This window comes from Bubalus kerabau, chromosome 11 (genome assembly GCF_029407905.1).
Source record: "Bubalus kerabau isolate K-KA32 ecotype Philippines breed swamp buffalo chromosome 11, PCC_UOA_SB_1v2, whole genome shotgun sequence".
Classification (NCBI taxonomy): Eukaryota; Metazoa; Chordata; class Mammalia; order Artiodactyla; family Bovidae; genus Bubalus; species Bubalus kerabau.
This window is the reverse complement of record NC_073634.1, coordinates 22,908,426-22,931,235: the sequence shown is the minus strand read 5'-3', so window position 1 is coordinate 22,931,235 and position 22,810 is coordinate 22,908,426. Positions and strand designations below refer to the sequence as shown.

Here is a 22,810-nt window from a genome sequence, read left to right as displayed (position 1 = left end):
CCTTTCCTCCCTTGAAATCTTTGATGTTAGTACTTGGATCTGAAGTTCTGTGTCTCTATAGGAGGTTTTCTGAAAGACTGTATTCTTGTATTTAAGGGCTTCCCTGGTGGTGCAGAGGTTAAAGTGTCTGCCTGCAATGTGGGAGACTTGGTTCGATCCCTGGGTTGGGAAGATCCCCTGGAGAAGGAAATGGCAACCCACTCCAGTATTCTTGCCTGGAGAATCCCATGGACAGAGGAGCCTTGTGGGCTACAGTCCATGGGCCGCAAAGAGTCAGACGCAACTGAGTGACTTCACTTTCACTTTCATTCTTGGAAGGTCCGATGCTGAAGCCGAAACTCCAATACTTTGGACACCTGATGAGGAGAACTGACTCTTTGGAAAAGATCCCGAAGCTGGGAAAGATTGAAGGCAGGAGGAGAAAGGGATGACAGAGGATAAGATGGTAGGATGGCATCACTGACTCAATGGACATGAGTTTGAGCAAGCTCTGGGAGTTGGTGATGGACAGGGAGGCCTGTCGTGCTGCAGGCCATTTGGACACAACTGAGCAACTGAACAGGACTGAATTAAAACTGTAGGAAACACCACCCAAAGCAGACCTACAATCCTTCTGGCCAATTTTCCAGGCTCAAACAGAAGCATCCAGAGATTTTGGGTGAAGGGGTCCAGTGCCCAACCTGATTCAGCCACAACCAAGTAGGAACGTTGCTCTAACAGCCCCCATTTCCCTCTAAAGAAATGGGGGGCTGTGTGTCATGAAAGTGTTACCATCTCCCAAGTCTCCTGCTCCCTCTCAGAGAAGCCATCATCCTCCAAGTTTATGAACATCCATTAGTTAAAACATAGACCTAATTCTGACAGTGATTGCAGGAAAATGTACTTTAGGATAATAAGGGTAAGACATTGGGGATAACAATGACTATAACTATCTCTTTCTAGGTAACTTACATACTTGGCAATGGGCTTGTGAAGATGTGATTTTCCTTCTCCTTTAGTGAAATTGTATGTTACTGTTTCTGAATTGTTCATGATTGTTTCTGAAGAGTAAAGTTTTATATTCAATTGCTCCTAGGTCATATGCCTGCCCTTCTAGAGTTCCCCAGATCATTCGTTTCATTAAATATTATCTTTTCTGTGAAGTTCCCTTCACAACAGTTCCGATGCCTTGGTCTAACCAAAAATCTTTTAGCCTACACACTGGCCACATGTTTTTCAGAGAAAACTTTTATTTATTAATAAATATATTATAGACATAACATGACTAGATGGTATATGAAAGCTGAAAACTCCTCAGTGCTACCCAGATCTTAATCTTCTGTCTGTCCTTCACCTTACCCACATGGGCAGGAGAAGTGGGAAATGTTCTGGTTGCTGCCTACGTGCTATCCTAATGGACTTTGTTTTTGTTTTTGTTTTTGTTTACAAACCCCAGAGCTGCTTAACTTCCCCTGACATATTCTTATCTATGAGTTCAGCTCCTGAATTTTTCTGAAATGTGTAGCTTATACATCCCTTAACCTTTCAAACTCTTAAATATAAAATGTATAAAGGAGAAGGATGATGACTGAAATCTTGGTGGTTTAAAGTTTCAAATAGCACTTTACACTCACTCATAAGAAGACAAAAGTATCCCACAATACACTAGCCTGGGCAAAAAGCCACAGGAGTGTCCATTGATCTAATAAGACCATCCCAGCTGGAAGATGCTTTTGGAAAATAACTGAATCGCATTTTAACTCCAACACTTCTCCATTTGAAAAATGGGAACTCTGAGGCCCAGAGGGATTCAGGACCAGCCCCAGGTCACTAAATCAGCAAAAGGCACAGTAGTCAGAAGACTGAGGATCCAGTGCCCTATTTTCTCCACTACAGAGTTGTTTGTTGGAAAAAGTATATTTCTGTTTTGGCATTCTTGAGTCTACAGATTCCTAGCATAAGTTTTGGCATAATGAAGTATGGTGTTGTAATCTTCTTCCTAACTGTAACCCTTCTTCAGTCCTAAAAACCATATAAGGAATTTGATCTCTATCATAGTTTCCAATTAGCTTTGACAAACTTGATGTCTTGCCAACCAGTACACTACATCACACCTACTGAGTCCAACAGAAAAATGATTCTTTTAAATACCTAGACTTAATATCTCAGCTGAAAATCACCATCTGTTCACACTTAATTACAATCTTCAGAAAACATATTTATTTAACAATCTTAAAGAAAAACTCCACTTGCAGAGAGGAATTAGGATTTGAATTTTTAGTCTTTATGCCGAAGAGCTGTCAATTAAACTTAATATTATCTCAATCCTGGCTCAAGTCCTACTGGAAACAGAAGCACACTTTTTTTTTTTTTTCAGATGGTTTCCAAAAACACACTCTTGCATTTATTTCTGAAGGAAAATTTTAAGATGGTGAAAAATAAATAAATAAAACAGGATGCATTTCTTGCTCTTTCTTTCTTTTCAGCCTTATTTCTTAAGTACACCTTTCTTGAAAACAGGAATGGAATGGAAAAAACTCAGCTTCCAGGTGTACTTTATCACTAATTGGCTTAACATGCCAGCCAAGAAGCCAGCTAGTTATTTTCACCTCCTGTCATTGTACTTGTATGCCCCTCAGAAGGACTCTTCTGGGTTCAATCAATATAAAGGACTGTATATAAGCAGTCCTTTATTCTGCGACACTCCTGTAGAGATCTGATTTGATGTCATTCAGAGTCTCTTTTGAATGGTTTCAATAGCCAGAATCTCAGGCACAAGGTGCTTTTACGAAGTTAAACAGACACTAAGCTTGAAGAAATTTACAGAAGAAAAAGGAATGCCCTGCCCATTCAGAATAAAGTTATAAAAACTGATAGTCACAACATTCATAACCAAGACTTTTATGGTTGAACTGTCAGTCACCTCACAAGACAAAATATCCCTCGCCAAAAAAGTATTCTATTTCGGGAGTTATTTTCTGAAATGGAGAAGAATGAATTGAACTGCCTCTGGCCATCTGTGTGTATTTTTTTCACTCTCGTAGCCTTTGCTGCTTGGAACATATTATGGTATGTTGGCCTCTGTTGGGGAAAAACAGGCAATTAAGACACTTTCCAGAGACCCACAGTTTTATAGGAATGACTTTCAAGTAGTATTTATTCACTTGTTTAAGAAATAAATACTACTGCTTATTACATACCAATTTCTATGTAAATATCTGGGAATGCAACCAGGGGCCAGGTAGACAATTTTGCTGTCCTCATGGAGTTTACAGTCAAGAGAGAGACAGAAAGACCAAAAACGTTAATTTAACTAATTACATGAAAAGAAGAAAAATTGTCAAAGAAATTTAGACTTCTTAACATAATTCTCAAAAAATGATGAATACACTGTTTCAGTGTTTAAATACTGATCTATGAAAATAAAGAAATTAACATTTATTTAATCGCTACTGTAAGTCCAGGACTTTACATATATTGTTCACTTACTTCTGACAAAGATCTTTATAAGTGGATAAAGGAAACTTGGAGCTTCCCTGGTAGCTCAGCTGGTAAAGAATCTGCCTGCAATGCAGGAGATCCCAGTTTGATTCCTGAGTCAGAAAGATCCGCTGGAGAAGGGTTTAGGCCACTCACTCCAGTATTCTTGGGCTTCCCTTGTGGCTCAGCTGGTAAAGAATCCACCTGCGATGCGGGAGACCTGGGATTGATCCCTGGGTTGGGAAGATCCCCTGGAGGAGGGCACGGCAATCCACTCCGGTATTCTCGCCTGGAGAATCCCCATTGACAGAGGAGCCTGACAGGCTCCATAGGGTCGCAAAGAGTCGGACACGACTGAGGGATAAAGCACAGCACAGTACAAAGGAAACTTGAGCTGAAAAAGTGGAAGTGTCTAGAACAAAAAGATGGTCTGTAAGCTATAAAGCCAATAATCAGATCCACATTCAACTGATTCAAAATGTGTGCATTTGTTCACACACCTTCTGACTTCCTCAACTAAGTCTTCTTAGGCATCTTAGCAGGAAAGGTCACATTGCTTCAGACTTCTCTTTCATCAACTAAAAGTAGACATACAAGTTTCTCTAGCCAATATCGTTACCTCTGATAAGAATAATTGTTTAAGAGTAAAATAAAAAGTCAACATTATGTAAAATCTCCAAAGAAGACAATCTCTCCCACTTCCAGGGACAACACAATCTGATGTTTCATAATTCCACAAGCATTCTAATACTCAATAATCTTCTACTTGCTTAGCAAGTTCTCATTGCCAGATCAAGTGCCTGTGGTAATAGATCTTAAAAGAATAAAGCCCAGAATTGAGAAGTTAAATAGTTTATATATTTCAACATTCATTATTAATAAAACAATGAACTAACAACAAAAAAATCTGGCTTCCTAAGCAAATTACAGTCAGCTTGCACAAGAATGGTCCTGTTTGCATCCTGCTATATAAATACAGCAAAAGGAAAGTCTACTACTTACCAATATTTGAGATTAGTTGCAAACAAGCAGCCCATATTTACCTAAAGAATCATTTGAAAATCTTTTAATTTATTAATAAAAAAGGACACATTTTGTTTCCACATGTTTCACACAGCATCATAAGCCCACTCCAGAGCATGCCTCCCACTGAGAAAACTAAAAACTCTTGAAAAAAAATTAAATAACTACCGGAAGACTCTGAAATATATAGATTTTTAAATCATTAGCAAAATATTGGCTGAGTCCAAAAATATATAAACAAATATCAAAATACATTATGGCCATGTATGGTTTATCCCAGTAAAACAATGTTGGGTTAGCATTTGAAAGCATAATTCATCATATTACTAGAATAAAGGAGAAAATCCATATGATCAGTTCAATAGATGGAGAAAAAGCATTTGATAAAATTCAACTCTCATTCACGATTTAAAAATAAAAAACTCTCAACAACCTAGGAATATCAGAGAAATTTCTCAAACTAATAATGGGCACCCATGCAAAACCTACAGCTAACATCATACTGAATGGGGAAAGACTGAATTTTTGTCACCTGAAATTAGTAATAAAGCAAGAATGTCTACTTTCACTGCTTCTATTCAACATGACACTGGCAGGGAAAGGGGGAACCTAAACCATTGCAGTTATTTTTTAAAAGAGGGGTGCAGAGAAGGTAAAAGAAAAAATAAATTAAAGGAATAAAGATCAGTAAGGAAGAAGTACTTCCTCTCTACTACAGTAGAGATGATAGAATTGCTTATGTAGAAAATCTCAGAGAATCTACAAAATAGAGATTCGAACTAATAAAAATAAATTTATCAAGATACATAACTAATGTTTTAAACTATTGAATTCCAATACACAAGAAGCAAACAATTCAAAAGTTACATTTAAAAAAATTCCATTTGCAGTAGTACCAAAAAGAAAAATCTAATCAAAGATGTCCACATTGAAAACTACAGAAACTGCTGAAAGTAAAGAAAATCTAAATAAATGAAAAGACATACCATATTCACAGATTGAAAGACTAAATATCATTAAGATAACAAACTGATCTATGCTAGTTTCAGTTCAATACCAATCAAAATTCCAGCAGAGTTTTTTGTAGAAATTGACAAACTGACTTTAAAACATATATAGAAAAGCAAAGGACCTAAACTAACCAAAACCAAAGAACTTTTTAAAAAGAAAAACCAGGTTGGAAGACTTACCCAACCTGATTTCAAAAATTCCTATATAAAGCTACAGTAATCAAAGTAATTTGGTACTGATGAAAAGAGACACATATATGAACAAGAATAGAGAATCCAGAAATAAACCCACACATACAGTAAACTGATTTTTTACAAGAATACCAAGGCAATTCCTTGGAGAAAGACAAGTCTTTTTAACAAATGATGCTGTATACACTATAAAGAAAAAAAATTAGCATAACCCTTACCTCATACCCTACATAAAACCTAACTCAAAATGAATCACAGATCCAAATTTGAAACATAAAACTCTAAAATTTTCTACAAGAAGCAATAAGAGAATTATAGTTTTGGAGAAGGCAAACATTTCTTGGATAAAACACAAAAAGTTTGAGTCACAGAGAAAAAGAATTGTAATTAATCTTTGACAAAACTAAAATGTTTACTGCTTGAAAGGAACCCCTAAGAAAACAAAACCACAAGCCATAGACCTGGAGAAAATATTTGCCAAATACATATCAGACAAGTACTGGTATGAGAATCTATTAATACGAAGAATTCTTATCACTCAATAGAAAGAAGATACTCTAATTTTTTAAATAAGGAAAAATTTACATAAACACTTTACCTAAAAACATCTAGTTTTCCATAAGAATATTAAAAAAAATGTCCAAGTTATTAGTCAACAGAGAAATGCAAATCAAAATCAGAATGAAATACCACTATACACCCAATAGAATGGCTAATATACACATTTTTAAACCAACAATACAAAGTGTTGATGAGAATATGGAGAACTGCTATTGATAACATAAAATTCTACAACAGCTTATCAGTTTTGCAGGTTCAGTATATACCTATCATACCACCTAGCTTGTCCACTCCTAGGTTTTTACCCCAAAGAAATGAAATTATGTCCCATTAAGACTTGTAAACAAATGTTGATTGCAACTTTATATGTAATAGCCAAAAACTGGGAATAGCTCAAGTGTCCATCAACAGGTAAATGGATAAACAACTTGTGGTATGTCCTTACAATGCAAGCTTACTCAGCAATAAAAAGAAACAAACAACTGGTATACTCAACAAAATGAAGTTCAGATGAATCTCAAAACCACTATGCTGAGTGAGAGAAGCATGGCAGTAAGGAGTACATACTGCATGATTCTATTTATGTGAAATTCTAAAAAATTAGAACTAATCTATAAGGACAGAAAGCAGATCAGTGGTCGCCTGTGGATTTTGGCAGAGGGAGGAATGGATTACAAAGGAGTTATAGGACAATTTAGAGAGAGAGAAATAACTGTTAACTTGATTATGGTGATGGTTTCATGGGTGTATTACATTTGTCAAAACGGGTAAAATTGTACACTCTAAATATGTGCGGTTTATTATAGCAGTTCCATTTTACCCCAATAAAGATGTAAAATAAATGCATGCACTTTGTCTAATTGCCCCAGCTTCAAGTCAAGTCAGTGGATTGCTTCATTAGCTTCATATCTAGATGCACTCACATAGTCCCTGCTCTGGAGCCCAATCCCCAAATTCGATCATGTTAGATTGTAGTGTAATAAAATGTCATTTAAGGGAAGCATCAATTGATGTACAGAAACAGAATTCCCTGGTGTTCCAATAGTTAGGACTCAGCGCTTTCACTGCCGGTCTCTGGCTTGGATCCTTGCTTGGGGGAATAAGATCATACAAGCTGCACAGAGCGATTAAAAAACAAACAACCAACCACACACAGAAACCTTATCTGGTGATTAAGAATAAGGATCTCAGAGCTAGACTTACCCAAACTCAGTTCTCTCTCTCACTTGCTATGAGACCCTGCATGAGATTACATTTCCTGTGTCTCAATTTCCTCATTCCTATAAAATGGAGATAATAATTTTTACCTCATGAAATTATTCTGGATATTCAGTAGGCTGACACAAATATAGCACATGCCTGGCTCAGATCAGTTCAGTTCAGCTGCTCATTCGTGTCCGACTCCTTGAGACCCCATGAACTGCAGCACACCAGGCTTCCCTGTCCATCACCAACTACTGGAGCTTGCTCAAACTCATGTCCGTCCAGTCGGTGATGCATCCAACCATCTCATCCTATGTTGTCCCCTTCTCCTCCTGTCTTCAGTCTTTCCCAGCATCAGGGTCTTTTCTAAGGTCAGTTCTTCACAACAGGTGGCCAAAGTATTAGAGCTTCATCTTCAGCATCAGTCCTTCCAATGAATATTCAGAACTGATTTCCTTTAGGATGGACTGGTTGGATCTCCTTGCAGTCCAAGGGACTCTCAAGAGTCTTCTCCAACACCACAGTTCAAAAGCATCAATTCTTCAGCACTCAGCTTCCTTTATAGTCCAACTCTCACATCCATACATGACTACTGGAAAACTCATAGCTTTGACCAGATAAACCTTTGTCAGCAAATAGGTTTCTAATAAATGAAAACCCTGCCATAACACTCAAATGGGAATCCCAAATTTTCTAATTCTTCACAATATTCTATCATGTTACAGCAAGGTAATGAAATCATCCAGGTGAACCTAAATAGCTACGTAATTGATGGAAATTCTAGGAGCCAATCATCAATCATATCTTTTTCAAATTTCCTTCATTGATGGGTGTGTTTTCATGGGGATTTTATTGCCCTAAGAGTATAACCAAGGCTCCACATTTTCTCTCTTCCTGCCCACCTCCTCTTCTTGTTTTTGCAGTTGCATCAAAGTCATTGTATGAAGTTTCTGATCTAAAATATTGGATGTAGGTGTTTTTCCAGGAAATTTGTTAACTCTTTCTGTTTATAGATGGATTAAAATTTTCTACACGAAATGCCAGGCTGGATGAAGCACAAGCTGGAATCAAGATTGCTGGGAGAAATATCAATAACCTCAGATATGCAGATGATACCACCCTTAGGGCAGAAAGTGAAGAGGAACTAAAGAGCCTCTTGATGAAAGTGAAAGAGGAGAGTGAAAAAGTTGCCTTCAAACTCACCATTCAAAAAACAAAGATCATGGCCTCTGGTCCCATCACTTCTTGGCAAATAGATGGGGAAACAATGGAAACAATGACAGACTTTACCTGGGCTCCAAAATCACTGCAGATGGTGACAGCAGCCATGAAATTAAAAGATGCTTCTCCTTGGAAGAAAAGCTATGGCCAACCTAGGCAGTGTATTAAAAAACAGAGACATTACTTTGCAAAAAAGGTCCATCTTGTCAAAGCTATGGTTTTTCCAGTAGTCGTGTATAGATGTGAGAATTGGAACATAAAGAAGGCTGAGTGCCAAAGAATTGATGCCTTTGAACTGTGGTGTTGGAGAAGACTCTTGAGAGTCCCTTGGACTGAAAGGAGATCAAACCAGTCAATCCTAAAGGAAATCAATCCTGAATATTCATTGGAAGGACTGATGCTAAAGATGAAGCTCCAATACTTTGGCCACCTGATGCCAAGAATGGACTCATTGGAAAAGGCCCTGATGCTAGAAAAGACTGAAGACAGGAGGAGAAGGGGATGACAGAGGATGAAATGGTTGGATGGCATCACTGACTCAATGGACATGAGTTTGAGCAAGCTCTGGTAGTTGGTGATGGACAGGGAAGCCTGGCATGCTTCCAGTTCATGGGGTTGCAGAGTCGGACACGACTGAGCGACTGAACTGAACTGATATCTGTCCTATGACACTGTTAGTGATCTGTTCCAATCTGGAATTCCCTTCATCTGGTACATAGTTGGTGTTTCATAAATGTTGCTACCTTTATTTTCCTAGTTCAGGATTGAGTCAACCAGCATAGAGCTAAATACACACAACATAGAAATCAAATGGGACTATTAGGTTCAGAGATACATTCTATAGGAGGCTCATCGGGCTTGCACAGAAACACAAGTGTAGCTGGCAAAGACTCTTGAGAGTTCCTTGTACAGCAAGATCAAACTGGCCAGTCCTAAAGGAATTTAACGCTGAGTATTCGTGGGAAAAACTGATGCTGAAGCAAAAGTTCCAATACTTTGGCCACCTGATGTAGAGATCTGACTCACTGGTAAAGACCCTGATCCTGGGAAAGATTGAATACAAGAGGAGAAGGGGTGACGGAGAATGAAATGGTTGGATGGCATCACTGACTCAATGGACATAAGCTTGAGCAAACTCCAGGAGATAGTGAAGGACGGGAAATCCTAGTGGGCTGCATGGAGTCGCAAGAGTCAGACATGACTTAGCAACTGAACAACAAGTGTAGCAGATGTGTCATTTTAATGCTATAGCTGCTTCTGATCCTAACCCACTAGCAGCACTCTATTTTTTTCATTCCAAAGTAGCCTAGATGTTCACTTCATTGACGGTAAAGAAACAGGGGCCTAAATAAATGATTGCTTACTTTTATATCCCAGTCACTGTACTAGAAGCTTTCTTTATCATTTCTATAAATCCTAGAATAAACCACTTCTGTTTTACACATGACATAACTGAGGCTTGACTGGTTTAAGGTTGTAGATGAAGTGTGGAATAATGAAGCCAGGAGTCCAATCCACACAAGATTTTGGTCACGCAACCTCTGTTGTGTACATTATACCATATCACTTCTCAATGTTTGTGGGCTTAGAAAGGGCAACTCTTTAATTTATCTTCCAAATGGAGAGACTTCTAAGAGTGAATGTGGCAGGATGATAGGCATAAATCAGAACTCTGCTGGGCACACTGAAGTGAAGGATTACCCTAATCTGAATTATCAACTATCAATTATCAAATATTCAAGCAATATTTCAAAGCAAAGAGATATCAAGAAAGGAGATGAAAATCTGTGGCATGCTGAATGCTGGCCAAATAGACTCTCTGCAAAGGAAAATGTGATCCTGATTTTAGGGAAAATAACTGGGACATGATCTACTTCCTCACTACTCACTGGATCTGCAGACCAGCAACAGCCCCTCAGACCTACTGCATTTGAATCTGCCTTTTAACAAGACGTCCTGGTGATTTACATGCACATTAAACTTTGAGAAGCACTGTTCTACAGGTCTGTAAACTTGCTTACCATCTGAGTAACATGGAAGTTTAAAAAATTCAGGGGTGCATCACCCAAGATCCTAATTCTGTGGAATTTGGGGTGAAGCCAAGAATCCACATTTTAAAAGAGCCCTCCATGAAAGCCTCGAGAACAGGCAGATTTGGGGCTCACAGATCTAGAGCATCCAATGTAAACAGCAACCAAGTTTTCACCAGGAATCATACAAAGTTAAAATGAAAAGCTTAAGAGTCATTGTATTTACATTTTTATCAAGAAATTTATCTTTTTTCAGCCAAAAAAATCCTTTGAGAGATAGATTCCATAGTAGGAAAGTATGTTAGCTGAGGAATTTTCAATGAAATGAAGCAAAGCATAATATTCCCAAAGAAGGCCTTCCAGCTCCTGGAACAAACTCACACAGCCCTAAGTGTGCCCAGACACAGACACAAACAAAATGAGACCGAGAAGATAACCAAATGTTGCTTCCCAATACATTCACAGCCCTGTGGCCATAATTACTTGGTCTTCGTGAGAACATCTGTTCCCCTAGGCTCATCCCGAGGCCCAGAGTTATGTGCACAGTCTGTTTCTGTGTCATTTCTTCGGGTGTTGTCCCACATCAGAAGCGAAGCCTGAATGATTACAGACACTTTGCTGTGTTTTACGGACTCTTCCACCTACGTTTCTTTTTGGCAGTCAATTTGTTGTTAAATGTCTAATGAGTCTTTAGTGAAGCAAAATCCAGGCATCAAGCTTCAGTGACTAGATTGAATCTAAAAACTCAGATCTTATTCTATGGTGAAAAGATAGGGCAGCATATTCACAAACGATGTAGTCCAGACTCAGGATAAAAAGTCAAGGTCATGTTCACATTCAAACTCTGAAATAAAAACAGTCCAGAGAAGCAACATCACACAGAAGGCAAGAAGACAGTGCTGATGACCTGGCCTTCTGAATCAGGTCCAGTGATAGATTTCCTACAACTCCTGTGGCCTTTCCAGGTGGCGCTAGAGGTAAAGAACTCACCTGCCAGTACAGGTAGATGTAAGAGATGTGGGTTCGATCCCTGGGTCAGGAAGATCCCCTGGAGGAGGGCATGGCCACCCACTCCAGTATTCTTGCCTGGAGAATCCCATGAACAGAGGAGCCTGGCAAGTTAAAGTCCACAGGATCACACAAAGTCTGACACGACTAAAGCGACTTGGCACGCGTGCACAGCTCTTTTTGAAGAAAAACTGTAAACTGTAAGTCTCTCAAGTGTAGAGATTCCATTGTTTCTATTCTCTGCCTTTTTGACATATCATATCATTACTTCTACTGGTTACTTTTTCAGTATTTTATAGTGAAAAGAAAGGACAATAAACATCCGAGTCATCATGGTCTAGATTCAACAATCATTAACATTCTGCTTTATTTGTCCTATTATTTAAATTTCTGTTGAAATTTCCACATGAGTTGTGGACATCATGACTTTTCGTTACCAAATACGTTAGCTTACTTCTCTTGAGACTAAGCTCTCATACATAACCATGATATTACTAAAACACTGAAGAAAACTGGCAAAAATAATTCCCTAATATCACCTTAGGGCTTCCCTGGTGGCTCAGAGGTTAAAGCGTCTGCCTGGAATGCAGGAAACCTGGGTTCGATTCCTGGGTAGGGAAGATCCCCTGGAAAAGGAAATGGCAACCCACTCCAGTACTCTTGCTTGGAGAATCCCATGGAGGGAGGAGCCCGGTGGGCTACAGTCCACGGGGTCACAAAGAGTGGTACACGACTGAGTGACTTCTGCTGCTGCTGCTAAGTCACTTTAGTCATGTCTGACTCTGTGCGACCCTATAGATGGCAGCCCACCAGGCTCCCCCGTCCCTGGGATTCTCCAGGCAAGAACACTGGAGTGGGTTGCCATTTCCTTCTCCAGTGCATGAAAGTGAAAAGTGAAAGTGAAGTCGCTCAGTCGTGTCTGACTCTTCGCGACCCCATGGACTGCAGCCTACCAGGCTCCTCCGTCCATGGGATTTTCCAGGCAAGAGTACTGGAGTGGGGTGCCATTGCCTTCTCCACTGAGTGACTTCACTTACTTTCTAATATCACCTAATATCCACTCCTTATTGAATTTGCCTGATTACCCCTGAAATGTCTCTATTCCAGCAGTTTATTTTGCCATTTGTCAAAGAGCAAAGTTGAAAGAATTTTACAGTACACTCATATACTCACCACCCAGATGGTGCCATTCACTTTTTACTGTGCTTGTTTTACTACGTCATTACATTTATCCATACACATTCTTTAGCCATCAACCCATCTTACTTTTGGACATATTTCAAAGTAAAATGCATCAGCAGTTTACCCTTAAATATTCTGTGTGCAAATTGTTAGGTAGAGTTCAATGCTTGTTTATAATTTTTCTTTTGATGGGAAATTTACATACAATGAAATGCACAAATATTAAATTATATTCGCTGAGTTTCAACAAATACATACATGTATGTAACCCATGTCTATGTCAAGAAATAGAACATTACCAGGAATTTCTTTCCTGATCCTACCCAGTTGCTCCCCTCCCCTCTCAGAGGCAAGCTCTGTTCTGATGTTTTTCACCGTAGATTCTATTTTACCCATTCTAGAACTTCATATAAATAGAATCATACAGTGGTTTCCTTGCTAGATCAACAGCATCAGGGTGCAGTGGAACTTTGTGTGATAGTGATGGAAGTAAAGAAAAGGAATTCTCACTGTACCCATTCATGCCATAGCTCTGTTTCCATTGGAAACCACAGACCACCATAAAGGAAAACAAAGTTATTCACATAAGCTGCTCCTAGCTTGGTTTTTGTCATATGTACCATGCTGTGCCACCCAGATCCCCACTTCAAGAGTGAAGGATTGGTTCCCCAATGCTGAGAAGATGGTCAGATGATAGCCTTCTGTGCCAGATGGGAATTGCCTCAACAGAAAAGAGCCATGTCACCCAAAGTCACTGCCTCTTCATAGGGCAGGCTGTATTCAGTGACTGGTCCACCTAGATAAAGAATCTGCTCCCTCACTCCAATTTGGTGCAAGTCTAAAGCCCCACATTAGCCTCATAGCTTCCCATGGGCTTGTCTGAGCCCATATTAGACGGAACCCCAGCCAACCCCTCCCTCTGCCATGTCCTTTCTTTCCCATTCTTTCCACACTTCTTGACCCCAAGAATACTCCCTTAGTACCCCTCATATTGTTGATCTCCTTCTCAGAGTCGATTTCCTGGAGAATCCAACCTGCAGTAAGGGTTACACGGCCAATCACCATTAAAGAGGTCACAGCTATTTCACTGATAATTCTATAGAAACCAAATTTACTCAGATTTTGCCAAAGGAGATGTCAAGGCACAAAATTTATGTGATTTTTCTTGAGATTATCCAAGGTGCCAATATTGTGCGAAGGCAGTGTGCCAAGGTATGCTCAAAAGGCACATAAGAACGCTGCCAAGTTTTCTTCTCTGTGTAAAATTTATGTTTGTTACAACAGAGTAAAACTCACCATTTCAGTTATGCGTGCCAGATGGAATGTTAAGATTCATGGGTTTGCAGAGTGGGGTACAGAGCAGGGAGTTTAGAACAAGTGTTAAGTTTAGAACAAGTGTTAAGAAGCAGCGTATTCATAGAAAGATAGTGTGTTTATTGGAAATGTGCTGTAATCTGCTCATGAGTATATGCAAGAATACGGACAGAACAGTAAATCTACTGAAAGAGCAGCACCATGCCGAACGGTGACAGTGATTATAGCAAGAGCTGTGGGATGGCTTTAGAGATGCTACAAGAAATGGTTTTACAGAAGGAGCAGTCACACGGATGTTTCTGCTGTCTGGTTCAATGTTTGGAGATCTGCCATCAAAATCTCCATCTTTCGAAAAAGCCAACACTGAATGTAAAGAAATTGAGACCACTGAGCTGGGGTTTAATACCCAAGAAATAAGCGTGGCCCATCCCCTACTCTATGGGTTCTAACTACTACACCTATAAGTAGAAAAATAGATACAGTTTTCATCTATTTTGGGAAGAACAGGCTTGTGCTGTTTCCTAATAAAGTTAAGCATATTGGCACTTGAAGCCTGTTAATGCACAGGATTGCTAATCAGAAAAGAATATAAAAGACACAGGAGGCATTTACTTTAGAAGCAAAACCAGCATTTTGATGTCCCTGGGTCTGTTCAGCATAAAGATGTAGCCCCATAGAGGGAATCAAAACATGGCACTTCATTTTGACAGTGTCTACATGGCCTTTCTATTTTCCTTTCTCTTTAAGTTTGTTGGCACGTTTCTTCCAGCAGAGCGTATCAGCTCAGCACACAAAGCATTCTTTATACTCCTGAAAATGAGGTATCGATAAGCCCAAAGGACTCAGATGAGATAGGTTTCTGGTTCTTTCTGGCATCAGTGAGATCCAATTTTCAAAAGGTCTATGGCTAGGGCTCCAGAGTCACATGTGAACTACTGGATTCTATGACTTATTTGGCAAATCAGCAACTGTCTCACACGGACGAAAGCCAAAAGTGGACTACTCTCCTGCATCAAGACTGGCTGTGGTAATGACCCTAAATTCATCACATAACCACACAACCCCTTATTTCATGCAAGCTAGTGAAAAGCCACAAAATTCACATACAGGTCTTGCTCTTTAAAACAAAAGAAATATTTTAACTAGGAAGCCCAAAGTGGAGGTGAGTGTTCAATCTCAGCAACTTATCGGCAATACCTCCTGATCATTCTTCACCCAACAGGCTGGTCATTTTCATAAATGTAGCTGGCAGTTCCGACTTCACCTGGAGGGGAATGTAACCCAGAGCAGCCAACCAGAACTAGAAATTCTCTGGTTTTTGTCAGATACCGTTAGCATCGCAGTCTTTTCTAAATTTAGGCTAGTGAATCACACAAAACAGTGACCTGACTGCGAAGCTTCATCAAGTTTATATGGGGTTGCAATCAACAACACATGGGATTGTAAAGGTAAACAATGTGAAAACGACCAAACCTCCTCCTGCTTCAACACCAACAAAAGAAAATGACATTGTGAACTAGGCTTGCTTCGCAGGACCCAATACAGATGTGCTCCCTTGCATTTTTTAGCTTCCTTTTCTAATGCTTACAATATAGTTTATGGATTCATAGCATATGCATATGTCAGCTTATGGCGCTCAAGGATTAATTTCACTTTATCCAATATGTTGCTAAGCCTCTCAGGGAATTTGTGGTCTAGTGTGATGAGCTGACATAAAACTAATTTAGCTCAGATTCTGTTTTTCATACTGTCACAATTTAACTATTTGCAGCACTGTTTGCAGGAATTCAGATAAGGTTATTTAATGAAAGAAAAATGACAAGTAAGACATTCCTTAGCTTTCCCTGATTCTAGCCAATTTCTCACCCCTTATATCCAACAGATTATCAAGATCTAAAGACCCTAGTTCAGTCCAGCAGTTGACATCTCCCCTCTCCCATAGGTATTGTCTTAGTTCAGATTCCTTTGGTTTTCCTCTGGGCCCTCACAGTGACCTCCTACCTGGTTTCCCTTTTACCAGAGTCTCTCTCCATGAAACCAGGATTCATTCTGATCTAATCATGTCAATCCCATCCTAGAACTGGAGAGGGGGGGAATATATATATATATATATATATATATGGCTTTATGGGAGTGCAAAGAAGTTCTGGCTTCACAACATCATCTGAATGAATGAATTTATCACAGTCTACAACCTTATCCTCAGATCCAAAAGCTCAGAAATGAGTGGTATCTCAGCAATGGATCCACACTAAAATCATGCAAGATTCATGTAAGAACTAAAATTGTCAGCATATTAATTTCCATTAAAATGTAACTTCTAGACAAGCCTTAATCCTCATTTTGGCCTGAGGTGCATATTCCTCTACTAGAAGCATAGTTACAAGAAAAGCCATTTTATCATAATGCTCTTTACAGCCCTGGAGTTTGCTCAGGAAAGTGAGTTGTTTGGCCATTTGGGACCTTCAGGGGATGATGGTTCAGGCTGTGACCACATCACTGCAAGTATTGAAACATACAGCACACACGGAACTCTCCACCACGGTTCTGCTTTATTGGGCTTCTATTTCCCACAATTCAGGCTGACCAGCCTTTTTTGGCTGGCACAAAGCAGAGGATTAGGTTTCCTCATTTTGCATAGAGCTCATGCCATTTCCTGGAGATTGCTTCTCCCTTAGAATTCTGGGACAGTTTCTGGAACTCCTTAGTAACAAACTCATGGATGGGCCCAACTAGTCCACTCTCTCAATAACCAAACGCATTCCATCCATATCTTCTCAGAAGACAGCTTTACTTCTAAATTCTTCAAGATCTCTTCCTGTCACCGTTTAAAATCTGGCCCCAAACTGCCTCAAGTCCATTTACTCCCACATGTCCATTCTCTCCAGACACATGAAACTCTTCACCCTTTTCCTTCCATTCCAGAGAAGTAGTCTCCTTAGGGTGCAAGCCACAGAAACAGTTTCCGGTTAACTTAAGGAAGGGATTTACTAGGGTTGGATGGTTCAGTGGTAAAGAATCCAGCTACAATGCAGGAGTCGCAGGATACCTGGGTTCAATCCCTGGGTTGGTAAGATTCCCTGGAGGAGGGCATGGCAACCCACTCCAGTATTCTTGCCTGGAGAATTCAATAGACAGAGGAGCGTGGCAGGTCCATAGGGTCACAAAGAGTCAGACATGACTGAAGCGACTTAGCACAGCACTGCAGCATGGCATGGGATAGCATGGGCTTCCAAGTGAGGCTAGTGGTAAAGACCCCTTCTGTCCATGCAGGAGATGCAAGAGACACAGGTTTAATCCCTGGTCAGGAAGATCCCCTGGAGGAGGGCATGGCAACCCACTCCAGTATTCTTGCCTGGAGAACCCCATGGACAGAGGAGCCTGGCAGGCTGTAGTCCATGTGGTCACAGTCATTCATGACAGAAGCAACTTAGTATGCATGCAAGCATGGGGTAGTGCAGAACATCAGGGAAAACCAGGTTGCAGACAGAATAGAAACCAGAGCAGAGCTGAGGACCTAGACAGTGAAGACAGCTCTGTTCAGGGAAACCCCACAAGAAAGACTGAACTCCAGCCACTTCCTATCATGCCTAAGGTTCAAAGGCTCACACCCCACACTTCAGCTTGCGGACAGCAGGGCACCTTTTTGGAGGACCCCCAGACTTTTAGAAAGAGAGGAATAATTTCTCAAAAGAAAGGAAGGTTCCAGAACTGTCACTGTGACCAATGAGGGGAACAAGGCTAATTGAGAGTGGATAAACTGGGGGACCAATATGTAGAGCTGGACCTAAACACTTAGAGAGCAGAAATCCACAGGTGCATGGGTAATCTGAAGGTTAAAGCAGAAAATGTCCATGGAGGCAACACACTGCATAGAAAGGAAAAGGGAAAAATGGGGAGAGAGAAGGAAGGAGCATTTTAGTCTATGTACATAATTCAGGGAAATCTTACATGTGGTGAGAAAAGCGTAAGAATGCATAATGGGTATATGCTTAATAATTAAAAACTTGAAGACTGAGTGAATTTAAAAGAATAGTCTCTTATACAAGTTCAAGAAATTAATACTTGCAGCTTTATAGCAAGGCCCAGCTCTTCAAAAAGGGCTCCACAACACGAAAGTCTGACCCAGCTACTCCTCCCCTTCTAACTCTCTGTCCTTCAGCAACACTGCTCATTTTTTTATTCCCTCAAACACCAGCTTGCTCCCATCTCAGAGCCTTTTGCACATGTGGTTCCCTCTACTAGAGTCTTCACTTCCTATGTTAATCAGTGTTCTCCAGAGAACAGAATCAATAAGAGACATATCTCTGTCTATTTATCTGCCTATCCATCTACCTACCTGCCTTTCAATTTGTCTAGACAGATTTATTTTATGGCTTACTTGATTATGGAGACTGGAAGCCCAAAAATTCAAGAGCAGGCAGCAGGCTGGCAACTCCTGCAAGAGTTGGTATGGCAGTCTTGGTCCAAAGGCTGGAAACTCAGGCAGAATTTCTATGTTGCAGTCTGAAGGCAGAATTTTAATCCTTTCCTCTTTGGGAGACCTCAGTCTTTATTGTTAAAGCCTTCAACTGATTCGATAAGGCTCACCCATGTTACGGAAAGTAATCTGCTTGAATCAATCAAAAAGTCTACTAACTTAAAAGTGTTATTATTGTTTAGTCTCTCAGTTGTGTCAACTTTTTGTGACCCCAAAGACTGTAGCCCACCGGCTCCTCTGTCCATGGGGCTTCCTAAGCAAGAATACTGGAGTGGGTTGCCATTCCCTTCTCCAGGGATCATCCCAGTCCAGGAATTGAACCCGCATCTCCTGTATCTCCTGCATTGGCAGTTGGATTCTTTACCACTGAGCCACCAGGGAAGCCCCAATTTAAAAGTTAACCACTTCTAAAAATAACCTTCATGATATCATCTAGAGTGGTGTTTCACCAAACACCTGGGCATCATAGCCTAGTCACGTTGACACATAAATGTAACTATCACACTTCTTGTCCCCCTACCCATCTCCACCACTCTAGATTAATGCCACCTCCTTCATGTCTCAGCTTAAACCTCAGTTCCCCAAGGAAGATTTCTTCAACCTCATCTTACATGGACTCTTTTAGAGCACTCTGGACCTTTCTTTCTTAGCACCTCCCACAGCCAGTGGTTAATCTGTGTGTGTTGCCAGGTGTGGGCAACTAAACCATGTAACTGTTTACTACTATATGTCTCCCCTGCACTGTAAGTCCTATGAGGTTAGACTGTTTTTCTTAACACTCTGCTTCTAGCAGGCTTCCCTTGTGGCTCAGCTGGTAAAGAATCCAACTGCAATGCAGGAGACCTGGGTTTGATCCCTGGGTTGCGGAGATCTACTGGAGAAGGGAAAGGCTACCCACTCAGTATTCTGGATGGAGAATTCCAAGGACTGTGTAGTCCATGGCGTCGCAAAGAGCTGGACACGACTAAGCGACTTTCACTTTCACTGCCTCTAGCACCAACCACAGTACCTCCACATCCTAGGCATTCTGTACATGTTTATTGAATTAATTAATAAAGGAATCAGAGAAATGGTCCCAAGGTTTGTCATCCTAGCACTTTTTTTGACTTTCAAAGGTTAAAACAGCCACAGACATCAGCAGAAACCCTTTGCTTGCTCACTTTGTTCCAACTTCCTACAAGGAGCATCACATAAAATGTTTTTTCCAGAAGTTTAATACAAGGTGCCTCATGGGACCGTGACCAGCCTGACAGGTAAATATAGTCTAGTTTTCTCTTTCTTTTTATTCCTAATCCCAAGGATAGTAAAGAAAAGAGGGTTATTTTGGGTACAAAGAAACTTCTTCCTGTGGGAGCAAACCTCACTTGGGTCTTGAAGCACTCCAGAAAAATCTTCAAACATATAGAATGGAGACTGCATTTACCCTGGGAATCATCTAAATACATACAATTTTTCATGGATAATGGATTTGTTAAGCATGCTTGGAATAATCTCTATTCTTGAATAGCTATGAATAATTGCAATATTTGGAAATTAATATGCATTACCAGGCTAAGCAGGCATACTACAGTGAAATTAATTCATTAACCCTTTTCAGAATGCTGACCTTACAGGTCAAGACCCAGGAAAACTGAATTGATGTATCGGTAAATATAAATCAAAAAACTTAGTAAGATGCCTTCCTAAACAAAATACCCACCAGCATTCTTTTTGTCATGATGATTCAGTTCATTGAGACAAAAGACACTATGAAAAAGAAATGAACAAGCAAATACAGACATATCATCTGGTTGGAAAACCTTTTATCCCTTTTGGCATCTTCTGCATACCCTGAAGCCCATCCTCAATTTTCTCAAAACAACCTTTTACTGCCTTTCTATTTTTCCTTTCTGTTTTTTTCCCAACTTTTCCTCCAGATTTTTAGATAATGAGAAGGCAGATAATAAGTCTAGACACTATATTATTTTTATTACTTTATGTGAAAGAATACATCTGAAAACTTACTTTGGACATTGCTGTCAAAAATAAAATGCTAAATATGCCCTATAGCTGTCATTTGAAAACAAAGATACACCAGACACAGATGAGGCAATGAACAAAACAGATGTACAGACATGGATAGTGGAGTCCTTTTTCAACAGGACATAAGATACGTAAGGATAAAAGCCTATCTTTGTTTTTACAATCCACCTGGGAAGGACCAGAGCAGGGGTGAGGGGCATCACTGATCACACTGGGAGTGTTAGAAATCCAAAGCAACATATGAGAATATACTTCACATGCCCACAGGTTGATTTCTAAATTCAAGAATGTCTAGATCAGTGGAACTGGACGTGACAAACTTCTCGGGGAGTTAGGGGGAGGGGTGGAGATCCCATTAAATCTAGGAGAATTTTTAGAGCAAGAGGTCAGAAAGGAGCTCGAGATGAGAATGCAGAGTGGGAAGAAAGGAAGAAGAGCAACGGACAAAATATGAGAGCACAGATAAGGACAATGGACACTAGGGTTGGTCCTTAGACACCTGGCGGCAGCAGAAAGCAGACATTCCTAGGAGGGGCGGAGAGGTGTCAATCAAAAATTCAGAGGCAGAGGGTCTTGATTACCAAGGTCTAAGAGGAGTTCTAATAAGCTATAGCAAATCAGCCAAGGGAATAATAGAAGCTACTGTCAGGGAAGTCAACAGTGGAATCAGTAAAAGATTCTTTACTCTGTCTCTTATTAGTTTTTGACTCAGAAAAAGAAAACAAAATTTAGAAATAGCCTCTGATTCAGGACCACAGTGAACCAATAAAAAGAAATGTAGATTTTACCAGCCCAGGTGGAGTTCAGACTATAGTTTGGACAAGTGGGATGTGTTCTGGTAAAATAACCAGTAAATTATTTGTGTTTATTTTCAAGTGCAATTACATGTTTTATGTGCGCTTTCAAGGGATTTAGATTATCCTCAATTGATACATGATGGCGATGAACTGCATCTAAAGATTTACCCAAGGGATTTCTAAATGCAGGCATGTCAAGTGAACAGCCATTTGCAAGAAACTCATCCTGGTGCTTGCATGGCGCCATGGGTTTGAACCCTCCTTCAGGAGCCTTCAGAACAATAAACCATGATGGTCTAATGCAAACCAGAAATTCACAAGGTCAGGCTTTCTGCAGTTGACTGACACTCCATTCACAGCTGGAAAGCTAGCATTTCAAAAGCCAAGGTTGATAGTTCTAGTTGGAAAAGCCTAGTTCTGAACAGCAAAAGAAAGGAGGGAGGGGGGAGATGGCAAAATGACACTGCAAAGACAATTAAAGGAATTGGGTGTGGCAGCATGAATAAAAAATAATTGATATTTAAATTCCTTCTTGCCCCAATGTGAAAATCAGATTTCTTTCATTAAATTTTGGATTAGAAAGATAAGAAATCAGCAAAGAGCATAGTCAGAGTTAACTTTGAATTTACTTTTCTAGGGTTCACTCCCAAAGAGGTTGAAATATCTGAAAAGACAGGCTTTTTTTTTTTCTATAGAATTATCAACCTAGACAGGTGGCTTGGTGTCTCAGGAGAAAACACAAATTTTAGTCTCCAAAAGGATAGTAGATACTATTTCAGTAATTAGTGTATTGGTAAGAGCTATGCTTCAGGTACTTTTGAGTGTTTCCATGTAGAATATATGCATATTTAACTACAACGGCTGACACTGAATGCTCACCACATGGGATACACATGCTTTCCAGGTATATTCTAATCCTCTCAACTACCCAGCTAGGGTGATACTCCTATTCTCTTTATTTTACAAGAGACATTGAAGCAACTTTCTCAAGGGTAACCTCTGGTTAGGGCAAACTGTGATTTGAACCCAGACAGTCCAATTCTCTTCTTGACCACTGTCATGGTTGTGTTTGAGACAGTCTTTCAAAATAGCTTCTCTACAATGCTAATGAAAGCATTATTTCAGAAATTGCCTACACCAACTGGGAAGTAACATGTCAAAAAAATGTCTGACTAGTGTGCGTCATGAATTCAGTATAGTTATTCTAAAGAGTTCAAATAAGTAGAACACATCAAGAAAATTCAATATGACCAAGAGCTAAACTGTTCATTTGATGAAATCATTGCCCATATACCCCAAAGTTTATTT

The 22,810-nt window shown here is 39.9% G+C and overlaps 1 non-coding gene across 1 annotated transcript; it reads left to right on the top strand.

Moving 5' to 3' along the window:
* The first annotated feature begins 12,255 nt into the window (after positions 1-12,255).
* On the top strand, positions 12,256-12,327 carry TRNAS-GGA (transfer RNA serine (anticodon GGA)). The gene has a single exon. It is a non-coding gene; the product is annotated as a tRNA-Ser (tRNA).
* The last annotated feature ends 10,483 nt before the right edge of the window (positions 12,328-22,810 follow it).